Raw genomic sequence first — 16730 nt, 5'->3', positions numbered from 1 at the left:
CTTCTCTTTGTAACCTCCTGGGTGAGGAATTGAAGGAAACCACAGACGGTAGCTTAGGACAATACGACTTTTTATTGCAGGCTGGTTCTGTTAATTTCAGATTGTTACAACCTAGAAAACTGTCAAACGTGCGACACTGCACTTAATAGAAATGCTGAAAGCAACGCTTGTCCTTTTATGACCAATACTACATGAAGACAATGATAGCATTCTATGAAAATGTATAACTGATATTCCTGAGGTTTATGTAGACTTTTAGCCTGTTTTAGCACAGTTGATTCAAATAATCTTATGGTAAACCCAACAATACTGAGAAGCCTATGTTGTCAAAGTTCAGAAAAATGGAGGGATCGGTGATTAGATTTTCAAGATTGATAGATCCAGATGGTACAAGCCTGGTGACAATGAGAAAGTTCCCCACTTGGGTAAAGTGGCACCTCCTGTTTCTGGTGCCATGTGTTAGGGAATGGTTAGGATTATCTTGAGCCATAGAGAGTTTCACATGAAGGTAGAGGGAGAAGAATCGGCCTCAGATGCTTGCGAGCATTCACTATGTAATTTCTTTGCTAAGAATGGTGGAGGATGACCAGCTGCATGGAAGTGGGTCCCAAAAACAGTGTGAATCTTTTGGGGAGGGAGACAATTGGGGAATTAAAACAAAAAAAAACTGAAGAAATAGGAGCAGGAACAGGAACAGGCCATTCAAGTTTACCCTGCCATTCACCAGGGCACTGGCTCATTTTCCACTTCAATACCTTTTCCCTGCACTGTCTCCATATCGCCTTTCATACAGAAATCTACAGCTCGCTCTTTTAACTGAAGCCAGTGACTGAACTTCCACAGCCCCTGGAGTTGAGATTTACCACTGTCTAAGTCAAAGTTGAGTTTATTGTCATGTGCACAAGTGGATGTCTGCAGAAGTGAGATGGAAAAACTTAACTTGCAGCAGTATCATAGGCATAGAGAATCAGATGAGCACCGTTCACAAGCAAAACAGATATTAAACATAGATTATGAAACATAATCTGAAGAGAGTTCTCCTCACACTTCAAGATTAAGCATCCTTTTATTTGTCCTGAGACTGTGATCTCTGGTTCTGGACTCAGACAATGGAAATATTCTCCCTATATCCAACCTGCCAAAAAAATGTAAGTTTCAAAGAATTTTCCTGACTTTCTTCTAAACCCTAGAGAATGCAAACCTAATCTACTTGACCTGTTCTGCTTCAGTAAATCTGTCATCCCTGCTATCCTTGTTGCACTCCCCTCAAGGGCAAGTACATTCTTTCATGGGAGAGACCAAAACAGTACTCTCTACTCCAAGTGTAGTCTCACAAAGGTCCTGTAAGTTCTTCTGTATCCATTTCCTCTCAAAATAAAGGCTATTTGTCTTTCCAATTGCTTGTGGCACGTGCACATTGGCTATCAGAATCAGGTTTATTGTCACTGATATTAGTTGTGAAGTTTGTTGTTTTGTGACCTGTTGCAAGTGTACTTAGATCAGTTTAGATAACAATAAAACCTAGCCTCTCACTATTTAAAGTAAAACTTTGTTTTACTTTAAATAGTGAGAGGCTAGGTTTTATTGGGATGACCTCACATTTCCCACACTGTATTCTGTCTATCTGGTTCTTGCACTCTCAATCTTGCCTATATCCTTCTGATATCTCTTTACACTCTCCTCCGCACGCTCGGCCCCACATGATGTAGTATTATCAGCAAACCTTGAATAATCACATTTGATCCCCTCAGAAAATTGTTGACATAGTTTCTGTATAGCTGGGGATTATGCAGTGATCCCTGAGATAGCCCACATCTAACAGCCTGTCAATCTTAGAAAGAGCTAATAATTCTCTTCCTTTGCTTTCTGCACAATAAAGCAATTCTCATTTTACATCAGTATATTACTTGCAGTTCCTTGTTGACCAATTATTTATGTGAGACCTAGTCAAAAGCCATCCAAATCTCCAAATACACCCACATCATTATCTAGTTCTCATTATCTAGTCTGCATCTCACATCCACAAAAACTCCAGTACATTAATCCTTTCAGAAATCCATGACAGCACTGTCCTATTCTTCTCAATGAACACTGTTATTACATTATATATTCCAGCAGAGGGTGGTGGGGATTTGAAATGAACTGCCAGAGGAAGTGGTAGAGGTTGTTACACCATTGTGATGTTTAAGAGGATAGGAAAGGTGGGGAGAGAGGGACATGGGCCAAATGCAGACACATAAGACTGGCTGAGCAAGGCACTTTGGTCAGCGTTAATAAGGTGGACTGAAGGTTCTGTTTCCATACTGTGTAGCTTTATGACTTAATGAGAAATAAAAAAAGAATTAGACAAATGAAGAGCTAAAATGCTTTGCAAGTTGATTGAGCAAAATACTGAAATCGGCAATAAAATAAAATGCCAAACTCCTCAGCAGCATCTGTTCTTGCAGAAGGTTATCAATCTGAATCTGATCCCTCTCCATGAGGTTGTCTGACCTGCTGAGCATTTCTAGCATCCTAGAAATAACACTAAGATTGATAACATTAAGTTTGTGCTCAGTATGATAGAGAAAGGGGAAATGAGTGCAGATCTACAATTGTTTCCAACAATACCATCAAAACATAGATATAACAGAATTAATTTTCTTTTCTATTAGATAAAGTTGCGCACTTATACCAAGTTGAAATTTTTTAAGAAAAATTCCTTGAATTAATCAACCTTAACTTCGAATTATTAGCTTAAAAGTAACATTGGTAGAGAACAAAAGCACCAAATAATTGTAATGACTTCAAATAATTTCAAAATAAAGAAGCAATTTCTACTTGATATCTTTGTACATGCTGTACAATTAACAACTTACTTTAGAAATCTTGTCCTTGTTGATATGTTGACGAAGTCAGCAGCCAATTTACTTACAGCATGATGCAACAAATTGGCCATACTGGAAATTTATTGCAGTGAGAACGAATGTTTGCCAGGACTATGGGAGAATTCTAAAAGCAGAATCTGTAAGTAAACATCCTAGCTTGCAAGGTCATGAACAAAAATCCCATGAAAATCATAAAACGGATCTAATGAAGAACCTTTGTCATGAGACATTAACTCTGTTTTTCTTACCACAGATGCTGTCTGATCTGCTGGGTGTCGCTTGAATTTTCTGTTTATATTGCAGAGGATCTGATCTTTTCCGGTACCCGGAATCCCAATTGCAACTTTGGCCACAGATGTCATTAAAAATTAGTATTATTAAAGAAATTGTAAATAAGATGGAAAACATCCATCTCCATGGATTAACATACAGCTGGAGTGAATACTGTCAATAAATTAATAAACTTAAATCAAAACTGAAAGTTCTAATGAAAAGGAAATAATAACAATAGCTATTCCTTTGTTCATTTCCAAACTCAGGAGAATACACATAAGAATCTCTGAAGAATGACATGTGTAAGTGCACAGAACTCCAGGATATCCTATGATTCTTCCCTTTGGCGGTGTTTGGTATTATGAAAGTTGGTATGTAGTCATTCAATACTTTTAGTTACAAGGCGATCTACCCTGAACTCAAGTAAAGGGAGGAGTGTGCAACTAGTAATTATTTTTCATATTTCATTTCCCCGCATGAAATGATATAGCCCCCATGCTGCGTTATAGCATCAACATTTGAAAAACCTTATGCCTAGTTTTCAATCCAAGCGGGAAAACTTAAACTTATTCCTTATGAATCCCACAATCTCCAGAGACAACTGCACACTGCAATATTTCCTTGTTCCTTGCTGTCTATTATCTGATTCATCGTACACTGTTCTGTTGAGCCAGATTTTCCTCTTAAATAGCAAGAACAATATGCCCACCATTCTTGCTGTACAAAAAGAGATCACTATTAATCCCTTATTGGATATTTTGGATCGCTTTCTCCCTCTGCTTGCATGGAAGTTTTCTTTCCTTATTACACTCAGCAACGTCTCAAAACGGTAGCGAAATGGTTAGTGAAACACTATTATAGCTCAGGGTGTCAAAGGTCAGAGTTCAATCCCAGCATCCTTTGTCAGGAGTCTCTGTAGGTTCTCCCTGTGGAATGCATGGGTTTCCCCCAGGGTGCTCCAGTTTTGCTTCCACAGTCCAAAGATGTACCGGGTTGGTTAATTGGTCATTGTAAATTGTCTCATGATTAGATTAGGGTTAAAGTAGGGTTATCAGGGGTCGCTGGGGCGGTGCAGCTTGAAGAGCTGGAATACCTATTCCGCACTGTATCTAAATAAAATTAAATTTAAATTAAATTTAAATGAAAACAACTACCGCCTTCAAGCATGCCCATTCACTTGGACAGGTGAAATTTAGAGAGCTACAGGCTAGAAATGTGGCCAGATGAGACTAGCTCATGGGCTAACACCATCAGCGTGAAGAAGTTGGGCTGAAGGGCCTGTTTCTATGCTGTATGGCTATGACTTTAGAAATCCCCTGCTCATTTCAACTAGGATGAATCTTTAACCATTTCTGTTTCATGAAAAACCAGTGAGTTTAATTCTGAAGATCTACTGAATTGAATTTTATGACTTTCACATTTCATTGTGGTTTTCTCATTTCATCAGTGAATACTTTAGACCATAAGACCATAAGACAAAGGAGCAGAAGTAGGCCATTCGGCCCATCGAGTCTGCTCCGCCATTTACCATGAGCTGATCCATTCTCCCATTTAGTCCCACCCCCTCCCGCCTTCTCACCATAACCTTTGATGCCCTGGCTACTCAGATACCTATCAATCTCTGCCTTAAATACACCCAATCACTTGGTCTCCACTGCTGCCCGTGGCAACAAATTCCATAGATTCACCACCCTCTGACTAAAAAAATTTCTTCGCATTTCTGTTCTGAATGGGCGCCCTTCAATCCTTAAGTCATGCCCTCTCGTACTAGACTCCCCCATCATGGGAAACAACTTTGCCACATCCACTCTGTCCATGCCTTTCAACATTCGAAATGTTTCTATGAGGTCTCCCCTCATTCTTCTAAACTCCAAGGAATACAGTCCAACAGCGGACAAACGTTCCTCATATGTTAACCCTTTCATTCCTGGAATCATTCTAGTGAATCTTCTCTGTACCCTCTCCAACGTCAGCACATCCTTTCTTAAATAAGGAGACCAAAACTGCCCATAGTACTCCAAGTGAGGTCTCACCAGCGCCTTACAGAGCCTCAACATCACATCCCTGCTCCTATACTCTATTCCTCTAGAAATGAATGCCAACATTGAATTCGCCTTCTTCACTACTGACTCAACCTGGAGGTTAACCTTAAGGGTATCCTGTACGAGGACTCCCAAGTCCCGTTGCATCTCCAAACTTTGAATTCTTTCCCTATTTAAATAATAGTCTGCCCATTTATTATTTCCACCAAAGTGCATAACCATACACTTTCCAACACTGTACTTCATTTGCCACTTCTCTGCCCATTCTTCCAATCTACCCAAGTCTCCCTGCAGACTCTCCGTTTCCTCAGCACTACCGGCCACTCCACCTATCTTCGTATCATCAGCAAACTTAGCCACAAAGCCATCTATTCCATAATCCAAATCGTTGATGTACAATATAAAAAGAAGTGACCCTAACACGGACCCCTGTGGAACACCACTGGTAACCAGCAGCCAACCAGAATAGGATCCCTTTATTCCCACTCTCTGTTTCCTGCCAATCAGCCAACGCTCTATCCACATATATAACTTTCCCGTAATTCCATGGGCTCTTATCTTGTTAAGTAGCCTCATGTATGTCACCTTGTCAAAGGCCTTCTGAAAATCCAAATATACAACATCCACTGCATCTCCCTTGTCTAGCCTACTGGTAATTTCCTCAAAAAATTGTAATAGGTTTGTCAGGCAGGATTTTCCTTTAAGGAGTCCATGCTGAGTTCTGCCTATCTTGTCATATGCCTATAGGTACTCTGTAACCTTATTCCTTGAGAATCGACCCCAACAACTTCCCAACCACCGATATCAAGCTAACAGGTCTAGAATTTCCTTTTTGCTTCCTTGCCCCCTTCTTAAATAGCGGAGTGACATTTGCAATCTTCCAGTCCTCCGGAACCATGCCAGAATCTATCGCCTTTTGAAAGATCATCGCTAATGCCTCCGTGATCTCTACAGCTACTTCCTTCAAAACACGCGGGTGCATTCCATCTGGTCCGGGAGATTTATCTACCTTTAGACTATTCAGCTTCCTGAGTACTTTCTCTGTTGTAATTGTGACTGCGCACACTTCTCTTCCCTGCCACCCTTGAGTGTCCGGTATACTGCTGATGTCTTCCTCAGTGAAGACTGATGCAAAATACTCATTCAGTTCCTCTGCCATATCCTTATCTCCCATTACAATTTCTCCAGCATCATTTTCTATCGGTCCTATATCTACTCTCACCTGTCTTTTACTCCTTATATACTTGAAAAGGCTTTTAGTATCCTCTTTGATATTATTTGCTAGCTTCCTTTCATAGTTAATCTTTTCCCTCTTAATGACCTTCTTAGCTTCCTTTTGTAAGGTTTTAAAAATGTCGCAATCCTCTGTCTTCCCATTAATTTTTGCTTCCTTGTATGCCCTCTCCTTTGCTTTAACTTTGGCTTTGACTTCTTTTGTCAACCACAGTTGCATCCTTTTCCCATTCGAAAATTTCTTCTTTTTTGGAACATACCTGTCTTGCACCTCCCTCACTTCTCACATAAACTCCAGCCACTGCTGCTCTGCCGTCTTTCCCGCCAGTGTCTCTTTCCAGTCAACTTTGGCCAGTTCCTCTCTCATGCCACTGTAATTTCCTTTACTCCACTGAAATACTGACACATCAGATTTCGGCTTCTCTTTTTCAAATTTCACAGTGAACTCAACCATGTTATGATCACTGCTTCCCAAGGGTTCCTTCACCTCAATCTCTCTAGTCACTTCCGGTTCATTACACAATACCCAATCCAGTACAGCCGATCCCCTAGTGGGCTCAACAACAAGCTGTTCTAAAAGGCCATCTCGCAGGCATTCTACAAATTCTCTCTCTTGAGATCCGGTGCCGACCTGATTTTCCCAATCCACTCGCATGTCAAAATCCCCCACAATTATCATAACACTGCCCTTCTGACAAGCCTTTTCTATTTTCTGTTGTAATTTGTCGTCTACAAATTACAACAGGAAGAGGAAGTACTGTATATAATATTTTGAAAGACATTCGAGGGTTATGGGGAGATAAGAAAACAGGCTTTGAGCACTGAAGAGGAAAAGAGGCTTCGGGCAGATCAGCCATGGTCATATTGAACAGAGACTTGTGCAACCAAATAGCCTACTTATGCTCCTACTTTCTTGTGTTTATATATTTTAATATACTTTAGTACTGTAACTGCTTAAGCTTCTGCAAAAGAACTTCAAAGTTGTCCATCAATGAGGCTAAATCATCACTAATCTCTATCCAATGGAAGATCTAGCAGTCATGCTCAGTATTTTGGTTTAATCTTTTGTTCCCAACCAGTTTGTGACTGTTCTACAATTTTGAGCATCTAAAGGGAAAGATCTGTCGGGAGTTTGATAGGTAGAGCGTGACCACTTCTCTCTTTTTGAATTCTAACTTTCAGTCCACAAATTTCAATTGGCACTCTCGGTAATCTGATGTGAAAGGAGACTCTGAGTACTTGTTAAGTCGAGGTGTTTCAATTAAAAAAGACAATTTCAGTAAGATTTAACTTATTGCATTAGTTCAACAAATTGTCTTTATGGTTCCAATTCCAATGAGTTCTCATTCTTTGGTGAAGTCACATACGTGCCAAAGGTATCGTTGGCAGATTTCAATGACAGCATGAGAGACTATCTACTTCCTTTAAACTCTCATATGAGATATATCACAAATATAGTCAGAAGTTTGTTTGTAATTATTCTGGATCAAAAATGTACGCACTTAAAATTCAGCAAGAAGTAATAAATAAAAGCAAAGTTTTATATTACAAGTGATGTTATTAATACATTAGTAATATGTGAACTGCTGTTAGATTAGATTAGATTCAACCTTATTGTCATTGTGCTGAGTACAGATATAAAGCCAATGAAATGCAGTTAGCACCTAACCAGAAATGCAAAGAATAGTGTTATTTACAAAATAACGGTGAATAAAAAGTAAGTGCTATAGCACACAAGTACAAAAGTACTGAGACAGTACAATATGGGTGCAATACTGCTTAGCACTGTGATGTGAGGTTCAGCAGGGTCACAGCCTCAGGGAAGAAGCTCTTCCTGTGCCTGCTGTGCGGGACCAGAGGCTCCTGTAGCGCCTACCGGATGGGAGGAGAGTAAAAAGTCTATGGTTAGGGTGAGGTGCATCCTTGATAATGCTTTTTGCCTAAGCCAGGCAGCATTTATGGTAGATGTTCTCAATGGTGGGCAATTGGGTGCAGATAAACCACTGGGCAGTTTTCACCACACATTGGAGTGCTTTGTGGTCCAATACAGGACAATTACCATACCACACTGAGATGCAGTTGGTGAGTATGCTCTCAATGGTACAGCGGTAAAAATCCGTCAGTATCCTGGGACAGAGGTGAGCTTTCTTGATGCTCCGCAGGAAATAAAGGCACTATTGCGCCTTTTTGACCGGGATGGAGGAGTTCAGGGACCAGATGAGATCCTCAGAAATGTGGACACCAAGGAATTTGAAGCTTGATACACACTCCACTACAGCTCTGTTGATGTACATCGGGGACGTGAGTGTGGCTCCTAGCATACCTGAAGTCCACAATGATCTCCTTGGTCTTCTGGGTGTTAAGGACCAGGTTGTTGTCGGCACACCTTGTCCCTGTAGGCCATCTCGTTATCCCCTCTGATCAGGCCAACCACTGTGGTGTCATCTGCAAACTTGATTATGGAGTTAGAACCATGTACAGGAACGCAGTCATGGGTGAAAAGGGAGTACAGAAGAGGGCTCAGCACACAGCCTTGAGGCATGCCAGTGTTCAGGCTGAGAGTGGAGGAGGAGGGGTTGTCTAACTTAACTGATTGGGGTCTGTTAGTCAGAAAGTCCAAGATCCAATTTCAGAGGGATGAGCTGATACCAAGCTGGCGAAGTTTGGCAATCAGCTTGGGGGGGGATCACAGTATTGAATGCCGAACTAAAGTTAATGAACAGCATTCTGGCGTAAGAGTTGGGGCTGTCCAGGTGGGTCAGGGCAGAGTGAAGTGCCATGGAGATGGCATCCTCTGTTGACCTGTTGGTGCGATAGGCAAATTGATGGGGGTCCAGGGTAGTGGACAGACAGGATTTCAGATGTGATAGAACCAGTCTCTCAAAGCACTTTGCAATGATGGGGGTGAGTGCAACTGGGCGAAAGTCATTCAGGCCCGTGGCAGTGGAATGCTTCCGCACTAGCACGATAGTGGCAATTTTGAAGCTTGTGGGGACAACTGCCTGGGCCAGGGACAGATTAAAAATGTCCGTGAAGACCCCGGGCAACTGCCCTGCACAGACTCTGAGCACACGGCCAGGTATTCCATCCGGACCAGCTGCCTTCCGTACATTCACCCTGCTCGGGGTGGCGCAAGCATCAGAGGTGGAAAGTGAGAGAGGTATTTCACCAGATGGGAGATCCACTGGGGGCTGTTAAATCACTGAAACCTACAAATTCAAGTATTATTAGCCAAATATTTGTGCATTATTTTACGACTGCTCTTTGAACACTTCCACTACACAAGAATGAAATGGATGTAGACATGTTTCTGTTCATTATGGTGCAGATATTTCAATGCTGTGTCACTGTCCAGAATTTACTCCATGTGGACAAGGAGCTGACACCACATTGCCGAGGTATAATAAACAATCCTTTTCAATTGTTACCACCTGCAGGACCCCCTCAAATCCCGTAACATCCTGACTGGGAAATAATTCACTGTTCCTTCATCGCCACTGGGTCCAAATTCTGGAATTGCTATCCTGACAGCACTGTAGGAGCATAAGACTTTCACAATTTAGGAAGGTTCTTCACTATGTTCTGGGCCAATTAGAAATAATTTATGAATACTGACCTATCAGCAAAGCCTTGATCCTAAAAATTTTATTATCCCCTCTCTATTTCACTTCGTTCTTTGGTGTTCCGAAATCTATTTCATCATTCAGAAATGGCTCTTGTGGTACTTCAAAAGCTCTTTGGGATAGATAATCACAAAAAAAAATGAAATAACCTTCTCAATTAAAAAGCATCTCTTCCTCAATCCTTATTTCCCAAACCCTGAAGTTATGCTTCCCCATTCTAGATTCATAGCTGGTATGAACGGTCTCCTAGTTTTGACTTGGTTAATCCTTTGAATATTTTATCTGAGGGTAACACTCATATTTCTAAACTCCATTATTTACAGGCAAAGCTTATTCATTCTCTCCTTATCGGACAAACCCTCATCTCTGAAATCCATTGAATGCAAACTGCACTGACTCCAAAGTAAGTTTATTCTTCCGTATGTCCACAAGTCAAAACAGTGCATGGTAGTTCAGGTCACAAACACGAGGAAATCTGTAGGTGCTGGAAGTCCAAGCAACGCTCACAGAAAGCTGGAGGAACTCAGCAGAGTTCCAACATTCTGTGTGTTTCATGGTAGTTCAGGTCACAAACACGAGGAAATCTGTAGGTGCTGGAAGTCCAAGCAACGCTCACAGAAAGCTGGAGGAACTCAGCAGAGTTCCAACATTCTGTGTGTTTCATGGTAGTTCAGATGTTTGCTCACCAAAACCTTGTACAAATGAGACAACACTGTCTTATTAGTGTGCTCCAATCATTTCCAATAACAAAATATCCTTGTTGCTCCCTGTACCTGCATTTTTACTTCCTGCTTTTCATGAACCATCATTCCTGAATCCCATTATATATGAGTGTTTGCTCATGTTAAATATTAACACAATAAAAATGTTCTTTTTCTATTTTTCCAAATGTGTTGCAAGGAGATGGCTACGAACGGACCCAAGTGCAAGACACGGACATTGAAGTACTAGGGACAAGACTAGGATACAGGGTGAGGGCAAGGACATGGACACGAAAACCGGGAACCCGGAACAGGACTGGACAAGAGAGCTAGGAGCCGGGGCTTGGACTCCGAACCAGAGACTGGACAAGGACCCAGTACCTGGGTCTTGCCTCTGGCTCAGACCCCAGAACTAGGCAAGGACGAGGCTTGGCTGGCAGGCAGGATGAGGCTGGAGTCTTCAGGCTTGAGGCTAGAGGCTAGAGACTTGAGGCGAGGCTTGGCAGGAGGCAGGAGGCTGGAGTCTTCAGGCTTGAGGCTAGAGGCTAGAGACTTGAGGCAAGGCTTGGCAGGAGGCTAGAGGCTGGAGACTTGAGGCGAGGCTTGGCAGGAGGAAGGAGGTTGGAGTCTGCAGGCTTGAGGCTAGAGGCTAGAGACTTGAGGCAAGGCCTGGCAGGAGGCTAGAGGCTGGAGACTTGAGGCGAGGCTTGGCAGGAGGCAGGAGGCTGGAGTCTTCAGGCTTGAGGCTAGAGGCTAGAGACTTGAGGCAAGGCCTGGCAGGAGGCTAGAGGCTGGAGACTTGAGGCGAGGCTTGGCAGGAGGCAGGAGGCTGGAGTCTGCAGGCTTGAGGCTGGAGGCTAGAGACTTGAGGCGAGGCTTGGCAGGAGGCAGGAGGCTGGAGTCTGCAGGCTTGAGGCTGGACGCTAGAGACTTGAGGCAAGGCTTGGCAGGAGGCTGGTCCTGGGTAGGGCGCGGTACTCCTGGGCAGGGCCCGGATCACCACCCAACGGAGGCAAGGGTCAGAACCAACTGTAGGTAATGGCAATACGGCCTGGCTTACCCGACGGAGGTAAGGGTTAGGAAGGGACAGAACCAACCGTAGGTAACGGCAATACGGCCTGGCTTACCCGATGGAGGCAAGGGACAGGAAGGGACAGAACCAACCGTAGGTAACGGTAATATGGCCTGGCTTACCCGACGGAGGCAAGGGTTAGGAAGGGACAGAACCAACCGTAGGTAACGGCAATACGGCCTGGCTTACCCAACGGAGGCTTGGAACAGGAAGGGACAGAACCAGCCACAGGGTAATGGCAAGACAGCCTGACTTACCCAGCGGAGGCAAGGGACAGGAAGGGAGCTAGGTACGGGGTGGCTCCAGGACAAGACTGAAGGCGAGACGAGGCGAGAGTTACCAACAAGACCAGGCAAGGCTTCAGGCAATGCAAGGCGAAACGAGAACTTCAGGCGAGGCGAGAGTTACCGGCAAGACAAGGCAAGGCTTCAGGCGAGGAAACAGAAGGCAGAGGAAAGGATACAAGGAGTAAGGAAAAGAACAATCCAGCCGCCACGCCCTGGTCTCTGAAGGTGTTTATGCAGCCAACCCCAACGAGCATCAGCTGCCTCAACTAGAGCTCAATAAGAACAGAAACAAGGTAAACAGGAAAACCTGGAGCAAGGGTCGATGGACTGGACCGTAAACCGGAATACGGACTTCACGGACCGGACCATGACAAAATGAGCTGAAAAACACACATTCTTTCATATTATATTCCATGGCAACTAACTTTTTCACTTGCAGAGGCAATCTCCACCTCTTTCAAAGAAGCCTCCTTCCATATCCTACTTGTACCTCACTTTCACATTGTCACAGCAGGAAGGTATTTGTGAAAGCAAATGGATCTCTAAAGTGCTTCTTCAGGGAGGAGGTAGTGTGCTACTTATCCCACCCTGAAATACATCACTGAAGCAGTTTTCCTTTGTGATGGTTTTTATGGTACTATCATCCATTACAGCTTTCTTAAGTAATATTTTGCCACAAGATACACATATTTCACTGATCATTACCCTTTGTGACATCATTGGTGCAACTGGACATGAAGTTCATGGCTCTACAATCTCTAAAGCCTTGCACAAAAAGGGTATTTATCTAAGAGTGGCAAGGAAGATGCCCTGAAAAAAAAAGTATATCCTTGCCCTTAAGGACAATGAAAAGCATCACTTAAAAGGTACTGTAAAGATGTGGAAGTTCTTGTGGTCAGATGAGACTAAAGTGGAACTTCTTGGCCTCAACATTAAGTGGTACATGTGGCATAAATGCAATACTGTGCATCAGCCAGGTAACACCATTCCTACTGTAAAATATGATTGAAATTGGCATCCTGCCATGAGGATGATTTTCAGCAGCAGGGACTGGAAATCTGGTCAAGATAAATGCTGCTGAATATAAAGAGATCCATTCCGGATAAAAACCTGCTAGAAAGCTTAAACTAGGGAGGATGTTAGCAACTCAGCGGGACAACGACCTAAAGCACACTGCCAGAACAACCATGGAGTGGCTTCAGATGAAGAAAATTGATGTCCTTGAGTGGCTCATTCGGAGTCCTGACCTTAACGTGTTTGAACACCTCTGACAAGACTTCAAGATCGCTGTCCACTGCCATTCCCCAACTAAACTGGCACAGCTTGAGTAATTTTGCAGAGAGGAATGGACAAATATTGCTTCATCATGTTGTGCAAAGCTAATAGAGACTTATCTAAAAAGGCTACTGGCTGTAATAGCTGCGAGAGGTGGTTCAACTAAGTTCAGAGCGAATGGGGATGAATACATTTGAACTGCTTACATTTCAGTTTTTGAATTTTTAGCTTTTCATGCCTTACAATTTTCCCTGATTTTTAGGGTCTACTGTGGGAAAAGGAGCATATGATTCATGAATAAAAATTCTCAGTTAAATGAATTTTTCACTGTACTGTTGCAATCATCCTGTCTAAATAGGGGGGCTGATAGTATACTTCAGATATAGTCTCACCAATGTCCTATATAATTGAAGCAAAACTACCATATTTTTGCATTCAATTCTCACATCAGTAAATAATAACATTAAAAGAACTTTCTGGATTATTTACTGTACCTGCTATAGCCTTTGGCAAAGCATGCACTAGGACATGCAGATCTTTATGCGATCTCTTATCATTTAGATCACATACTCTTTCTTTGTTCCTACCAAAATACACAATTCAACATTTCCCCACATCGTTCTCCAGATTTTTCCCGCTAAACAAATTCAATCACTTTGTAGAATTTCTTCCTCCTATTCTTCATTTGGTTTATCATCAATCACTATGTCATCAGCAACTTTTGCAACCATGTTTTGGCAACTTCATCCAACTCACCTATGAAATAGGTAAAAAGCCAAAGCCCCAGATGTGAAACCGGTGATACATCACCTGTTACACCTGGCTAGTCAGCAAAAGGCACACTTATGCTGTTTTTGCTAGGCAGACACCTCCCAGTCTCTACCCAGCTAACACTCGTTTCCAACTCAACTGCAGCCTATTTAAACCCAGCTATCACTCACAGTTGTTCACCCATTCAAAATAGTCCATCCGAACCAGTACGCCCAGCCTTCAGCATGCACAAATGGAAAGGAGTACAGTTGATGTTGTGGGCTGAGACCTTTCATGGGGATCGGAGAAAAAGAATAAAAACCTTAGCCTTCAGTTACCCTGTTGCCTGTTGAACTTAGTATCTGTTGTCTCTTGTTTTGTGATCTCACGTGGCTTGTTATTTTGCTGTTTATTAGTAAAGTATCATTTACTACTAAATTGTGTCAGCTGCTCTGACTTTGAGTCAAGCCTCCTCTCCAATTCCTTACTAACCAGTGAATCTTCTGTTTAGGTAACACGCCACCTCCTGCACCATGTGTTATTATTTTAGTAAATTGGTAAATTGGTTTATCATTCCCATATGTATGGAGATACAGTGAAAACATTGTTTTGCATTGCATCCATACAGATAATTTCACTACAAAAGAGCATTGAAGTAATACAATAGAAAACAAGAGCAGAACTCAGAATAAAATTTTACAGTTACAAAGTAAGTGCAGTGCAGATAGGCAATCGGCTGCAAGACTGTAATGAGGTACTCTACAAGGTCAAGGGTCCGTTTATTGAACAATGACCCATGTATTGGTATCTTATAAAAATGCCTCTGGAAATCCACATACTGTACCACAACTGACTTCACTTTAGCCACAGCTAGTCTTACTTCTCCAAAGATCGCCAATAAATTGGTCAAACATAATTTCTTTATCAGAGATCTATTTTGACTTTGCCTGACAATCCCAGCACAATCTCTCACTATGCTTGTTCTCAGTTTATAATACTTAGTTCCCATTCTTTGAATTAGATCAATACACATCTAATAATTACGATCGGGGAATGTGAGTTACCAGTCCAATTTAGTGCAAAATGACTGAATTATTGGTGGTGGACTGAATACAAATCTGTCTGGTAACATTTCACTGTGTAATATTCCCAAATGGTATTGAAATATTTCAAATACCAGATAGCACTCTCTTTATACTGACGAAGGTAACATAGAGGGGTATAAATTGTGTAATGAGAAGACGTTGATTCAGGCATACTTTATAGGAAAAATTTGTACTAAATGAATTTAAAGAACACACAGTTGCTTTAAATGAGTTGCAAAGACAGAACCCTTGCTTGTGGTAATCAGTTAACAAATCAGCAACATATGCATTAATCAAATGTGAACTTTATTAAACCACTTGACTATGAAGATGGTCTTTAAGATGGTCGCTATGAAGAGGTTACGCTGTAGTTGGGTGCATCTTGCTGTCATCTCTCTCCACTTTTCTCCTCATTGCCTTGCAGATCTGGAGCCTCGTTCAGCATTGGAAACAGGACGTGGCTGAACAGCGTGAATTATTCATGATTTGGGTGATGCAGCACTGCACCTTGGATGTAGTTTAAATTCACCATGTTTAATAGATCACACGCAAGAACTGCTTTCCATTCTCTGATCCTACCTTGGGGTGGATACTCAGCAGAGTAACTAGAGCATGAGTAGAATACCTGAGTGCTAAAACTCACAAGACTACTTTGAATCAAAACAGTGGCAGTATTTCTTTATCATTTAAAAATCCACATAATGCAATGTTCTCAGATCGTATTCTGTAAGATGTGATCATGCCGTAGAGGGTGTATAGTTATGCCCTAAAAATGATGTACTCCTATGTATGATGCCACAAATGATGGTGTAATGCACTAAAGATAATGTAATATGAAATGCCATGCCACTAAAACTAGTGTAATAGTAATGTATAAAGTGATAATGTCTCTGTAATGGCAAATAAAATACCCAAAGATGGTGTACTGTGAATATATGAATTCACCTCTCTACAAACTCTGTACTGACAGTGATCACACTGAAGCTGCAGAGAGCATCAAATAAGGGGACGTGGCCACTCAAACGACCCTGGGGTGAAGATGATGGGAATCAAGGTGGCTTTCACCTCCTTTGGGAGACCAGTCAGGCACAAGAGCACGGTGAAGGGTTTTACATATCTCTGCTGTGATAGTGTTGGAGAAACCAATCCTCCAAATGCATGGATCGGCAGAGGTGTGACTGTGGTATGGATGAAGCCTGTTCGGAGATGGACAAAAGCTGTCACTCTGTTCTGGTTATCATTTGCCTTTCTGATATCAACAGTGATAGAGTGTTATCAGTTGTGTGACTACTGAAGCATGCATTGAATATCAGTGCTGCAAAGGGTACACTCCCTCTTAGCTTGTGTGCTCTGTTGATGATGTGAGGTGTTTGAGCAGACAGACCAGAGTTCCAAAGTTTCTCAGTTCAGTCGCCAGATGTCAACGGAGCATCCCTTTCAATAAATGCATATAGAACACACAACATCTTGTTGGTTGTACCAGCCAGGAAGAAAACATCAGACCTATCACTTGCCAGATAAT

This window comes from Mobula hypostoma, chromosome 5 (genome assembly GCF_963921235.1).
Source record: "Mobula hypostoma chromosome 5, sMobHyp1.1, whole genome shotgun sequence".
Lineage (NCBI taxonomy): Eukaryota > Metazoa > Chordata > Chondrichthyes > Myliobatiformes > Myliobatidae > Mobula > Mobula hypostoma.
This window is presented reverse-complemented; position numbering follows the sequence as displayed.